The sequence below is a fragment of the Lycorma delicatula genome, chromosome 2 (assembly GCF_047948215.1).
Source record: "Lycorma delicatula isolate Av1 chromosome 2, ASM4794821v1, whole genome shotgun sequence".
Taxonomy (NCBI): Eukaryota; Metazoa; Arthropoda; class Insecta; order Hemiptera; family Fulgoridae; genus Lycorma; species Lycorma delicatula.
Genome location: NC_134456.1, coordinates 23064015 through 23076036, shown reverse-complemented (window position 1 = coordinate 23076036; position 12022 = coordinate 23064015). Strand labels below are relative to the sequence as shown.

Below are 12022 nucleotides of genomic sequence, written 5' to 3'. Positions count from 1 at the left end.
CCTTTAAACCTCCAGCTGTCTTGCTCCATAAATTAACTTTAAACAATTAAATATTATGATATTCAAATCCACTTTTTTTACGCCTCACAAGTAAAAACAGAAATGCTCAAACTAGTGTTGTGGTGATTCAGAATTCTTTGCTTCTAGACAAAACATATTGTCTTATTTTGAAAATAATACTGAAATATTAGATTCAACTAGTTCATTCTGTTGTTTCTTGAAGCCAGCAAAAAGGGTATAAAATAAAAATTTTAAGGGCTGCTACCCATTACGTACCATAGGTTCTTTAGTCTCCTTAGTTACAAAAAAAAAAAATATATATATATATATATATATATATAAATTTAACATTTTTTCAAAACACTTAGAGAAAATTTCTAAAAAATTAATTCTCTTATTTTTTTAAATTCTTAAGAAGTTTGGGCATTCCTTGGTGCTTGAACCCATACAGAAATCATTCAGTAATGAAAACCTGATGTGCTTGGCAATCAGCATAAAATGAATATTAATGAAAACTAATTATGACTTTAATGTCTACATTTAAAAATTAATGTTATGGGCATATGCTTAACAATAGTTTTTCTATAAGTAAATGTTAAAAAAAAATTACTACATAAGCAGGCCCATTTTTGTAAATTTTATCAGTTAATTTTTTTATGACATTACAACAGCAGGAACAATTTTAAAGAACCACAAGAAAAGTTCAGCTAAACCAAAATTGAAATACAATAAATTACAGAACATGTTTAAAGAAGGAAAACTCAATGTTGTTTTCTCAACTAACAATCTTTGTAATTAAATTCAATTATTCTTAATGCATTAACACAAAACAAGAACCCAAAATTTGCAAGAATATGGGTAGAACTTTGAAATGTTTTTTTAAAATTCAAATGAAGCCTGCAACTAACCTGTTTTGCAAAACAATTGTTTGCTCACAATTCATTTGTTAAAATTTCAAGTGACAAAAAGTAGAAGATGGATAATATTTTAAACAACTTTTAGAGGAAACATTTTTCTTAATATTAACATTTGGACCCCCCCCCCCCTCTCATATACATAATAAAAATAAATTATAATATCTATTTTGTGTTTATTTGGCTTGATAAATTTTTTTGTGGACCTCTACAGGCATTTGATTATCATCCAGATTCCTCCATGAATTTACAAATAAATTCATAAAAAATATTTCTATGGTTATGGCACTTTAAGACAGAAAAAACCATAGACAACAGAAAAAAAGGAATAATAGATTTTAAAAATGCAATTAAAAAACGCCATTAAAATTAGTATAATAAACCATGCGGCATAATTGCCTTAAGGACTTACTCTGTTCTCTTTTAAAAATAAAAACAAGATAAATTGTAGAAGAGAAATATTTGTGATCGAACTTGTAACCAAATTAACCAGTGGATGAAAACATATATTAAAACATCCAAATATCCAGTCAAACGATTGAAATACACCCACACCCAATTAAATAAACAAAATAATTATATTGAGGTCAAATGATTATCACAGGGTAAAAAGAACCAAACAGGTTAGTACAAATCACTTGACTAAAAGTAAAATAAAGCAGCTAACTGACTTAGTTAAAATAAATAGCCACTTTTCAACTGTTAAGTTGGACCATAACAGTTTACTAACAAAACTGTTTATCATACGATACTTATACAAGATTTGCAATACTACAATTGTTAAAGTGGCAATGAACGAATGAAATTTTGTTCTCAACTGAAGTTTCTCAATATATGTTAACCTAAGTAGGAATATTTAATTAAATTATTTTGTATAAGTGATGCTACTGCTGCTACTAATATGGAAAATGAACATTTTAATCTAAATTCATTGTCCCCATAAGGCATTGCAAGAATTGAGATGAATTTGAAGAATAAATTCAAACAAATTTTCCAAGATTTAGAGGCACAAGAATAGCATAAGCAGAAGAAATGAATGCTCTTATAGTAGAGGCCATTACTCAAGAGCCCTCAAAATTGTCAACTAAGAATTCTTTATTGTATCAATTTTTTAATTTATTGGAGATTAAATCTTAGGTAAAGTTGCATAAATGTATACAGTCTATAGGTACATGCTTGTTAAATTTATATTTGGAAATAACATTTTTATATTTTGTGGCTCTAAATAATTAACATGATATTTTTTTTATTCAATCTGGTAATTATTCATAGTTAAAGAAAGTCTTTTCACAAATTTATAATTTTTATAAGTTTAGTCATTAAGGCTGATCGACAATATATGAAAATCAATGTTCCAACCAAATGCATTGTATATGACGCCTTCGTGACTCCTTCAATCAAATAAGACAAAATGAAGCATCATTATTCCTTAATATCTTAGCTTCTACAGATTTCAAATCAGACCAATCCTTTTTATCAATCACAAGAACATTAATAAGCAAAAAATTCTAAAAATTCATTGTACCTTTTTATTACGCACTATAGTGGATAACAACTTGAACTCCAAGCATGCAGAACTAATAGTTTTGCATAATCCTGTTAGCATATTTTAGACAGTTTACATTCGTTAAATAGAATGAGCATGAGTAATTTACTTTTATGGAATTTTTGGAGGTGCATAACAGTAGTAATTATCACTTTACTTTCCTCATTATTCTGCAGCTGAATGGTGATTTAGAAGATAATTATACAATTTTTGTAATCTAAAACACTGGTTATACAAACAAAAAACCAACCTTTTGGGAGAAAAATTAAATTCTAAGTCCTTCAAAAAGAGATCATAAAGTGTACTGAATAATGTCAAAGCCAAGTCAACAAACCTTATATTCAAAAACCAAATTAACATAAAATGTTTTGAATTTTACTTTCTGAAGCAATTTATGTAACTACAACAAACACTAAACGCATTAGAGCAGGTTCCATCTAAAAAAATAATCAACATTCAACATTGACAAAATTGTTAATAATAATATCTAATAAGTTAATAAAATGTATATTAAGACATATTCACAAAGTTTGTTACCTGTAATTTTACACTATAATATCTCTTCATTTCAATCAAAATGTAAATATAAGTGCTATTTCCTTAAACTAAATAAATAACTAGAAGTTGATCTAAAAAATCATAACTATGTGATTATTAATAAAATAGAAATGTTAAATAAAAAAAACAGTATTAGAAGGAAAAACTGTTATATAACAGTTTACAAAATATTTACTGAAATTAGCTCAAAAAAATACATATTCAGCTCAAAGTACATAATAAAACTGGCCTCTTTCTTTTCCATATTACAACTAGCTAACACAATAGGATCAGAGTGTATACTAAATTGAATAAAAATGTTTTAAGGAAACAAAATATTTTTGGTCTCTAAAATCTGAAGAAAGTGAAAGGATTCATTAAGTTACAATATCAGAAACAACAATTTTGTTAATGGATAAACTGTTAATAAAATTAACCAAAAATGGAAAAAACCCATGAAAATAACAGTAATAATTAATCAAAAACAAAACCACTGTTTTTATCTGAAAGAATGAAATAATGATAATCAAATTTTCAATGAGCAGCACGGACAAATTTTCAAACCTTTGAATCATCATAAGTAACCAGTTAAAAAATATTTCCCAGCTACTAACCTCAGGCTGGAACATTGGTAAATCTGTAAACATAAACATTCAACCAACTTAGGGTTCAGTTTAAAAGAGATTTTGTTTCTTTCACATTAATTCAGCACTTTCATAACACAAAACAATGCTCTGGGATTAGTATTAATATTAAATATAATTTTATTCTATAATTTGTGTAACAAATAAAATCACATTCTAGAGTAACTGGAAAAAATTGATTAAGAAATGTTTTTGACTAAAAAAATAACAAATTTTCCTGAAACCAACTTATTACTTTAAAAACTAATAAGCAGGAAAAACCAATGAAAAGCTGCCTTTTTTTGTACATAAACTGTTATACAAAATAAAACATGTAAACAAAAGTAGTGGTTAAACTCTATTATATGTCCAACAGTACTATGTCTGCCCAAAACACATCACTATATGGCATTAGTTGTCTAGCAACAAATCACTGTTTGCTAGTCAACATTATCACATTTTAATTACTGTAATTCAAGCTTAAGATAAGATTTTAGGTTTAGGTTAAATAAATAATTCTGTGTACTGAACTTCAACATAACCTAAGACTCACTTCACTCGTTAATCTCGTCTAATTAACCTTAAATATTAAATGCCGCTGACTAACAAATGTTTTAATTTGAATGTTCTAATTTTATACATAATATTAAGAAAATAAACTGTTATATCCCCAGCAGATATTGTACTACAGCTATAATGGGGCTATATGAAGTACTAATGCCAACTAGCGAGTCCTGAGGAACTTACATTTCATCAACAATCTCTATACATAGTACAATGTCTGCTGAGTATATAAGAGTTTAACCAAAATAAGCATCATGAACTGGTAAATTATACACAAATCTTACAATACAGGACTGGTTTAGTAACATTCAGCACACAATAACTAATAACTGAAAATTTCATATTTAGCTGATATGGGAATTAACATAATTTATTTCACAATCAAAACTTCATACGACCCACATTCTGAAATTTGAAAGCCTATGCCAATATGAAACATTTTCTTTTTACTAATATATTTTCCTTTCACTGTACATGTTTTCACACTGCCATTGTTCTTTTAACACCTTTGAAAGAAGTTTTAAAGATTAATTCAAATTTAAAAGCTTTTGTAACAAGGTAGTAGAAATGAAGTACAAACTTACCACTAGCAAACATCATATGCTTAAATTTCAGATATAAGACTTAATGAAAGGTATAATGAAGTGGAATGTAAAGAATCTATTAAGAATAATAGTTAAAAAATTAATACGTAAGTAAATATAACAAATCAAAGTTTTAAGAATTTTTGATAAGTATTGCATATTGATTACTTTTAATCTTGATAAATAATTTATTTTAACTCAAGTATACTTGGGAACCTCTTTACAGGGGAGAAAAATAATAGTGGCCACAATTTTTTTTACAAAATAACTAAGAGGTAAAAAATGTTTTTATATTAACTACTTTTCAACAAGTTGGATACAAATTATTAAGAATGTTATAATTAAAAAATTATATATTATTGCTAAAGATTGCCACCTACTATTAACAGGAAATTAACAAAAATAATGCAAAAATACTATCAACATAACTGTTTAAGATGCATTAAAATATTGTCAGTTTTGGATTTCATTCACATCAGACCATAAATATAGTAACATTTTATATTAAATAAAATTATTAACTATCATAAAAACAAAAATAAAATTTAATTCATAATCATTTTAATAAATTCTGGAAGAGGATATGGATAATTTAAAAATACCAGATTTACTCATTTAAGCCAGCAATGTTCTCACAAGAGTATAAAAAAGAAGATAAATTTACATCAATATCACATGGCCCTTGCAAACACATTTTGCAAACTGAAAACTTTTAAAATAGAAGTTTAACTTCTAATATGAAAAATGTTTTAAAAGAAAACATTAACAATTACCTAAATGCATTAATTGGTTTTCAAGAGCAAAAAACCATGCACTGTGTGCTTCTTTACTTAAAATATGATGCTTCAAATTTACAACAATAAAAGTTAATAATAAAATCTGTTTCAGTAAAAGTAAATTATTGAATGCATTAAGTTCTCTGATATTTAAACAGAAGTAACTCAAGCAAAATTTCATCAAAACTGATGTGCATGAAAAATAATACTGATAAAACTAAATAAAATAACCTGGCACAAAATTATCAACACACTAAAACACAATAAATGTTATTAAATGTATGGAAATTAAAATGTTTTAGAAAGATTTGTTGTATGTTTATCAAAATCTTGGGTTTGTCTACAAATAAACTGAATTTACAATCTTTGATGTAATTTAATTGTTGTAATTACAACAATTATAATTATTAAAGTATTTTATGTTTTAATTTTTAGCTGAATTCCGAACACCGATCCAGTTGTACTACTATTAACAAGCTTGAAAATTAATTGTGTTATTTGTTTCAAAACTCTCATCATAACTCAAAAGAAAAAACAAATATTACAAAACATTCCTGCAAAATATATTTCTGATGATTATGTGTAAACAATAGTGATCATACCTAAATGCAATTTGTTCATTACTTTAATCATGTCAAAAAGAAATGTTCTAGAAACTAACTTTAAGCAGAATATTAGGTGATGCAGATCAATGACTACTATCATTCAAATTTAAAATCAAATCTCAGTAACCATAAAACAATTTTAATGGTAATTCAGTTAACATCATTACTATATCAAACACAAAAGGTTTGAAGGCCAAAATTTCTGACCACAGTACATAGTTTGATTGCTATTTAATGCCTTAACTCAGCTTGGTAAAAACATCTAGCTATAATTACAGAGCCATAAAAATAAAATTCAAGTTAAGATTAAGTTAAATATATTGATAACTTAACAAAATCAAATTTTTTTAAATGATTAATAAATATTTTTCTCATTACAACCAAAATAGGTTTGTTTATTTTTATTAACAAACATATTTCTTTCTTATTTTTTAATTGGGTAAAAATTTGAAATGACAAGTTTTATTTTTTGTTTATTTATGATGAAATATAGATATGAAACATTTTAATCAAATAACAGAGAACATTACCGTATCCAGATTAAGCCAGCAATGGAACTGTATTCCTAGCCTCACAATTTCTGTTTATCACTTCCCTTTTTAACACATTATTCATAAAAAAAAATGACTGCGAGTAAAACAAAAACTCTCATACAAATACTTAAGAGAAAAATGTAATTATTCATCTTGCTGATCATCAGATTGACCTTAATGAAAGTGTAATGGGTCCTGCTCCAGGTGATTAGCTAAACCAAGAGAGGTAGAGCATAATAAATACACTTACCGTGTTTCTTCGAGTAACAAAACCTTGCATGCATTACGAATTCTTCGACCAATACACAAACGCAAGTAAATTAAGTTTTAATAAAAAAAAAACAATAGAACTATAGGCCTAGACTATCACTATCATTATTGACCCGAGTTAATTGTGATCCAAATAATAGCGTGCCACTTTGACACTAGGTAACTATTTTAAAGACAAATTAGCAAAACAAACTATAATCAAATTATTTATAACACTTATGAATAACTATTTAACTTGTATAAATGTTACAATCGAGATGTTCAGAACTCATTAACAATTATTACGCTACAGGCAAGAGAACAATGAACTTTGCGAACGCCATTCGAAATGTCCTCTTTCGGCTTGGGTGAACCGATCCGCTCAATACTTAAGCAATATGTCACCAAAAGAGAAAAAACATGAAAATTCTTGATTTATAATCGTAACTCCACTAACAACATATCGTGTAGTAAATGTAAATATTACTCACTCATCTTTCTATCGAACGGAGAGCCTTGAAATTGCAAATTTATCAAAAGCCTTCTTCCCACATCGTATGTACTGTATCGTGTAAAATGGCAGAAATCGGCTTAAGACAAGCAATGTAATTGGTTAGAATAATGCCATCTACCAATGTTACCCTTGCTTGTCATTAAAATACCACCAATCAGAAGGTATGTTATATCGACACATTAAAAAACTGAATGAACATTTGACCAATCGCGTGAAAGCATTTCGTCAAGTGCATATGAAAGTGAATCTTTCAACTATTTTTAAGAAATCGTTTTTTAGACTAACTGTGGAAACTACGGTTCATCAATACAATTAGCAGTAATAAAACACTCATTTTCTAAGCGGAAATTATTACCTATACGCGAAATTTAACAATTTTCAGTTACATGAAAAATACTAGCTTTGACGCGCTGAATGCTGGGAAATCAACAAGGCTGTACAGTCGGTAGTCAAAGAGTTAGAACAAAGTGTACAGTCAAATAGAAGGACGAACGGATGAAGGCGCCAAATTTGATTACCAATGGGCGGGAAATTAATATTCCAGTAATCCCCGTTTTCACTGCGGTTACGCTCTTCAGGAGCACCGATCTTAATGAAACATTAAATAAAAATTAACATATTTAATAATAAGTAAAATTAAATACTTATTTGTTTCAGTTACAATGTTTTATTAGTCTAAATATTTCCTTTATTATTTAAGCATGTTATTTAAATTTTTATATATTTAAAAGGTAAAATACTGTACAGACGAAAGAAGTAAGTTTAAGCCCATGCATTCTACTTCAGTTTTACAATAAAGAAAAAAAAATACGCAAAAGTTTTAATATAATTATTTACTGAATAACACTCATTTTTATCAAACTTTGTCACCATCCATCAAAATTAATTTATTTGGTATCAGTCTAAACAGTATATCTAATAATAATTCCTGTCCATCTTTTACTTTCCAAATTCCTTTCCATCTTTTATTTTCCAAACACAGTGAAATATGCTTCCAGGAGAATATTATGAAATATATATCAAGGTTACTTCAACAATGATACAGGAGATGATACTGTTAGGAATTCAAGAGTATGTGACCAAAATCATATTTAATCTGTATGTTACTTCATTTAATTTGTTGCTTTTATTAAATATCTGTATTTCTAAATTTCATGTAACTAAATTCTACGAACAATTGTTATCACTTAAATTGAACTTACAAACATGCTTATTTTACAAAAATAACATTAAATAAATACATATCAGATATTTTATCGCCTACAAGCAGACTACCTGACAACTTCAAGACAAGTGATGCTTATAACACCACTAATGGTATAAACTGGATAGTGGTTTCAAAAAACACTTTTGAAAGCATATTCTTACATAATTAATAATCACATCATATATTAAAGTTTAAGCCACATTTTGTCACACAAATCAGTAAATATTATTGGTAACCATCACTGTTCACCCTTTCCACTAATAAATAAACAGATAAAATAAATAAATATATATATATGCATAATTTTTTTAAAAGCAATTCTTTTAATAACCATACTCCTCTGTTCCAATACAAATTAATTAATTTATATTTAATATACCAACCCTAAGTTAGAACAATTGAAATAGGATGACTTACCTTTTCATTATATAATATTACAAAACCATCAAAAACTTGCAAAAAATTGTTTTAAATTACAAAGATCAATTAATTAAAATTAACCAAGTAAAAATTAAAATGTAATTAAAACAAAGATAAAAATTAAATAATTAAAAGTTAAAAATGTTTAAATAAAAACAAAAACTTAATTAAAGCTAAATCACGTGCTAGCCATTTCACTGATTTCAATGAATCTTCTTGATTTTAATTTACTATATTCTATAATCTATATTGATTTTAATTTTATTAACCAGTGGTTAGTAAAGTAAAATCTGTGAAATGTCTATCATGTGATTTAGCTTTACTTAAGTTTTTGTTATAATTTAAAAATTTTTAACTTTTAATTATTTAATTTTTACCTTTGTTTTAATTACATTTTTACGTGTTAATTTTTACTTGGTTAATTTTAATTAATTGATCTTTGTAATTTTAAACAATTTTTTGGAAGTTTTTGATGGTTTTGTAATATGTATATAAAGAATGCAGCTGATGCGAATCAAATTCACGAAAGCGCTTCTGTTGTGTAATGAAATATGGTAAGTCATCCTATTTCAATTGTTCTGTACTTACAGTTGATCTATTAAATATAAATTAATTGATATATAAATATTTGTTTATATACTTACATACTAAACTTGTCTACATCATATTTATATAATTTAAAAAAAGCAAAAAGAATAAAATCATATAAAACTTGCTATAACGAAAATTGATGAACACCAAAACAGATAACTTTCCATTAGTACTAATCAAACAAATAATAACATGACCAGAAAGAAATAAAGTTGATGAAAAAAAATTTAGATTACCTTAAAGGATCACTTAAGAAAAGAACCTTTTTAATCTATGCTTGAAGACACCATCTTAAAGTGACCAAAATATAACATTAATTTATACAAAATCTTTTCTTTGAGGAATATGTTATTCCTTCTATCATATTTTGTTTAAAAATGTTTGTGCTAGATTCAAATAGCTGTTTTAAATATAGAAATATATATGATTTTCATACACTTTATTTTTCAAAAGACATAAAAAGTCATACACAAAAGTTATATGAAAATATCTCATTTCGTTTTAAATGTTTCCAAAGATATTTTTACAGTTTTATTAAGTTTCTTCATTGGTGGTGTTGTAAATGATTTTTTTACTAATATTACCTCTTTTGAAGTGACCAAGAAAATATGGCAACAGAATACTTTATCTGTATTACGTTTATTAACCTAATGTGTTGTTTTTATTAATTCTATATTTATAAATTTCATATTGTTTAAATCAGTTTGTGGCTTATTGTCCTGCCTATAAAATTTGGCCCCTTAATTATTAATTTTACATGAAAGAGACAATAAAATAATTAAGGAAAATTTTGGGGCAGAGAAATAATAGTAACAAAAAATAAAAATGTATGATTTTCTGATGATATTTTATTTTTTTGATACTAGAACTAAGTCACAAGAAATAATAAATAGTATAAATGCATTGCTGGTGGAGAAATATAATTTTAAAGTAAACAAGATTAAAACAAAGGTAAGGTAGTGAAATATAACATAAATGAGAAGTAGGAAGAAAAGAAAAAGATTTGTGAAGTATTAAAAAATAAAAGAAGACAAGGTACCTGAGGTTTCATATTTTTTATTCATGAAGATAAGAGATAAAAGATTAATAAATCAAAAAAGATACCAAAGACTTGCATAAAATTCAAGAGGGCTTTTACAAAAAAAATCCCAGCATCAATCATAAAACATACAAAAATTCAGGAATTACAAAGAAAATATTAAAAGCATTTGTACAGAGTATAGAATAATATAGCAGTGAACATGGTCAATAAGGAAATCAGAAAAATAACAAAATTGAGACTTTTCAGAGACGTAGATGTAGTGTTACAGTAGACTATTGAAAATTTGGTGTATTGATAGTAAACCTGGAGTACAATGTGAAGAGATATTGAACTAGCTAGAGAAGACGGAAATTTGCAGCAGGATCATGTGAAAATAAGGAAAAGCTGATACGACATATATTAAGCTATCTGGAGTTAATGAATTTAGTTTTAGAGTTATGTGTAAAGGATAAAAACATTAAAGTGAAACAAAGGTTAGATTATATGAAACAAATTTCTCTGTGGTGGAGTGGTAGTATCTCGACCTTTCATCAAGAAGTCTTGGGTTCAATCCCAGTCAGGCATGGCATTTTTCATATGCTACAAAATTCTATTTTCATAAGCTATATGTACAAGCTTCTAGCTTATGTGACAAAATCATAAAGCAAAAAATAAAAAAGTGATCAATAATGTAAGATATAAGAAATAAGTTGAAGCTAAGGGTTAGCCCAAAATAAAAAAGGATTAGAAAGTTCATCAATTAAGTCAAAACTATTGAAGATTAAAAAAAAATGCATAAAAATTTGAATGCTTGTGAGTTTGGAAAATAAGGGAAACAAAGAGATGGGTTACAAGCAGACTAAAAAGAAGTAAATGATGTTTAAGTTCAAAGAAGCTGTAATAGATAAAGTCTTAGAAATTTCTTCAAAATTAGATACTGTAGAAAACAGATAGATAATTGAAAAAAAAAGACAGAAGAAGAAATATTAGGTAGAAGGTTAATTATTAATCGTGAGATCTAAAAAATAAAAATTAAAAAAAACCCATGACGAAAAAACCTTAAAAAAGTGAAATAATTAAATAACTGTATTTTTACCTTATAGTCTTCTGTGATATTGCTTTTAATATAATAAAATGTAAGATTTTGATTAACCATTGTGTGTGACTATGATGATAACTAAAACTTATCTGTGACTCTACAGGTCACACACGATAATCGTCAATCAAAATCTTAAATCTTATTGTCTTAAAAACAATATCACAATGTTACAGAGCATTTTAAGGTAAAAATACAGATATTTAATTATTTCATGTTTTTTAAGGTTTTTATCATTGTGG

The 12022-nt window shown here is 26.5% G+C and overlaps 1 protein-coding gene across 6 annotated transcripts in view; it reads right to left on the bottom strand.

Moving 5' to 3' along the window:
* The window catches only part of kis (chromodomain helicase DNA binding protein kismet), a 235158-nt gene extending 227641 nt beyond the window's left edge, over nt 1–7517 (bottom strand). For all 6 annotated transcript variants that reach the window (XM_075358465.1, XM_075358467.1, XM_075358469.1 and 3 more), the window contains exon 1: nt 7423–7517. The gene's annotated coding sequence lies outside the window, so the exon portion shown is untranslated. The remainder of the gene's footprint in view (nt 1–7422) is intronic.
* Between the last annotated feature and the right edge of the window lie 4505 nt (nt 7518–12022).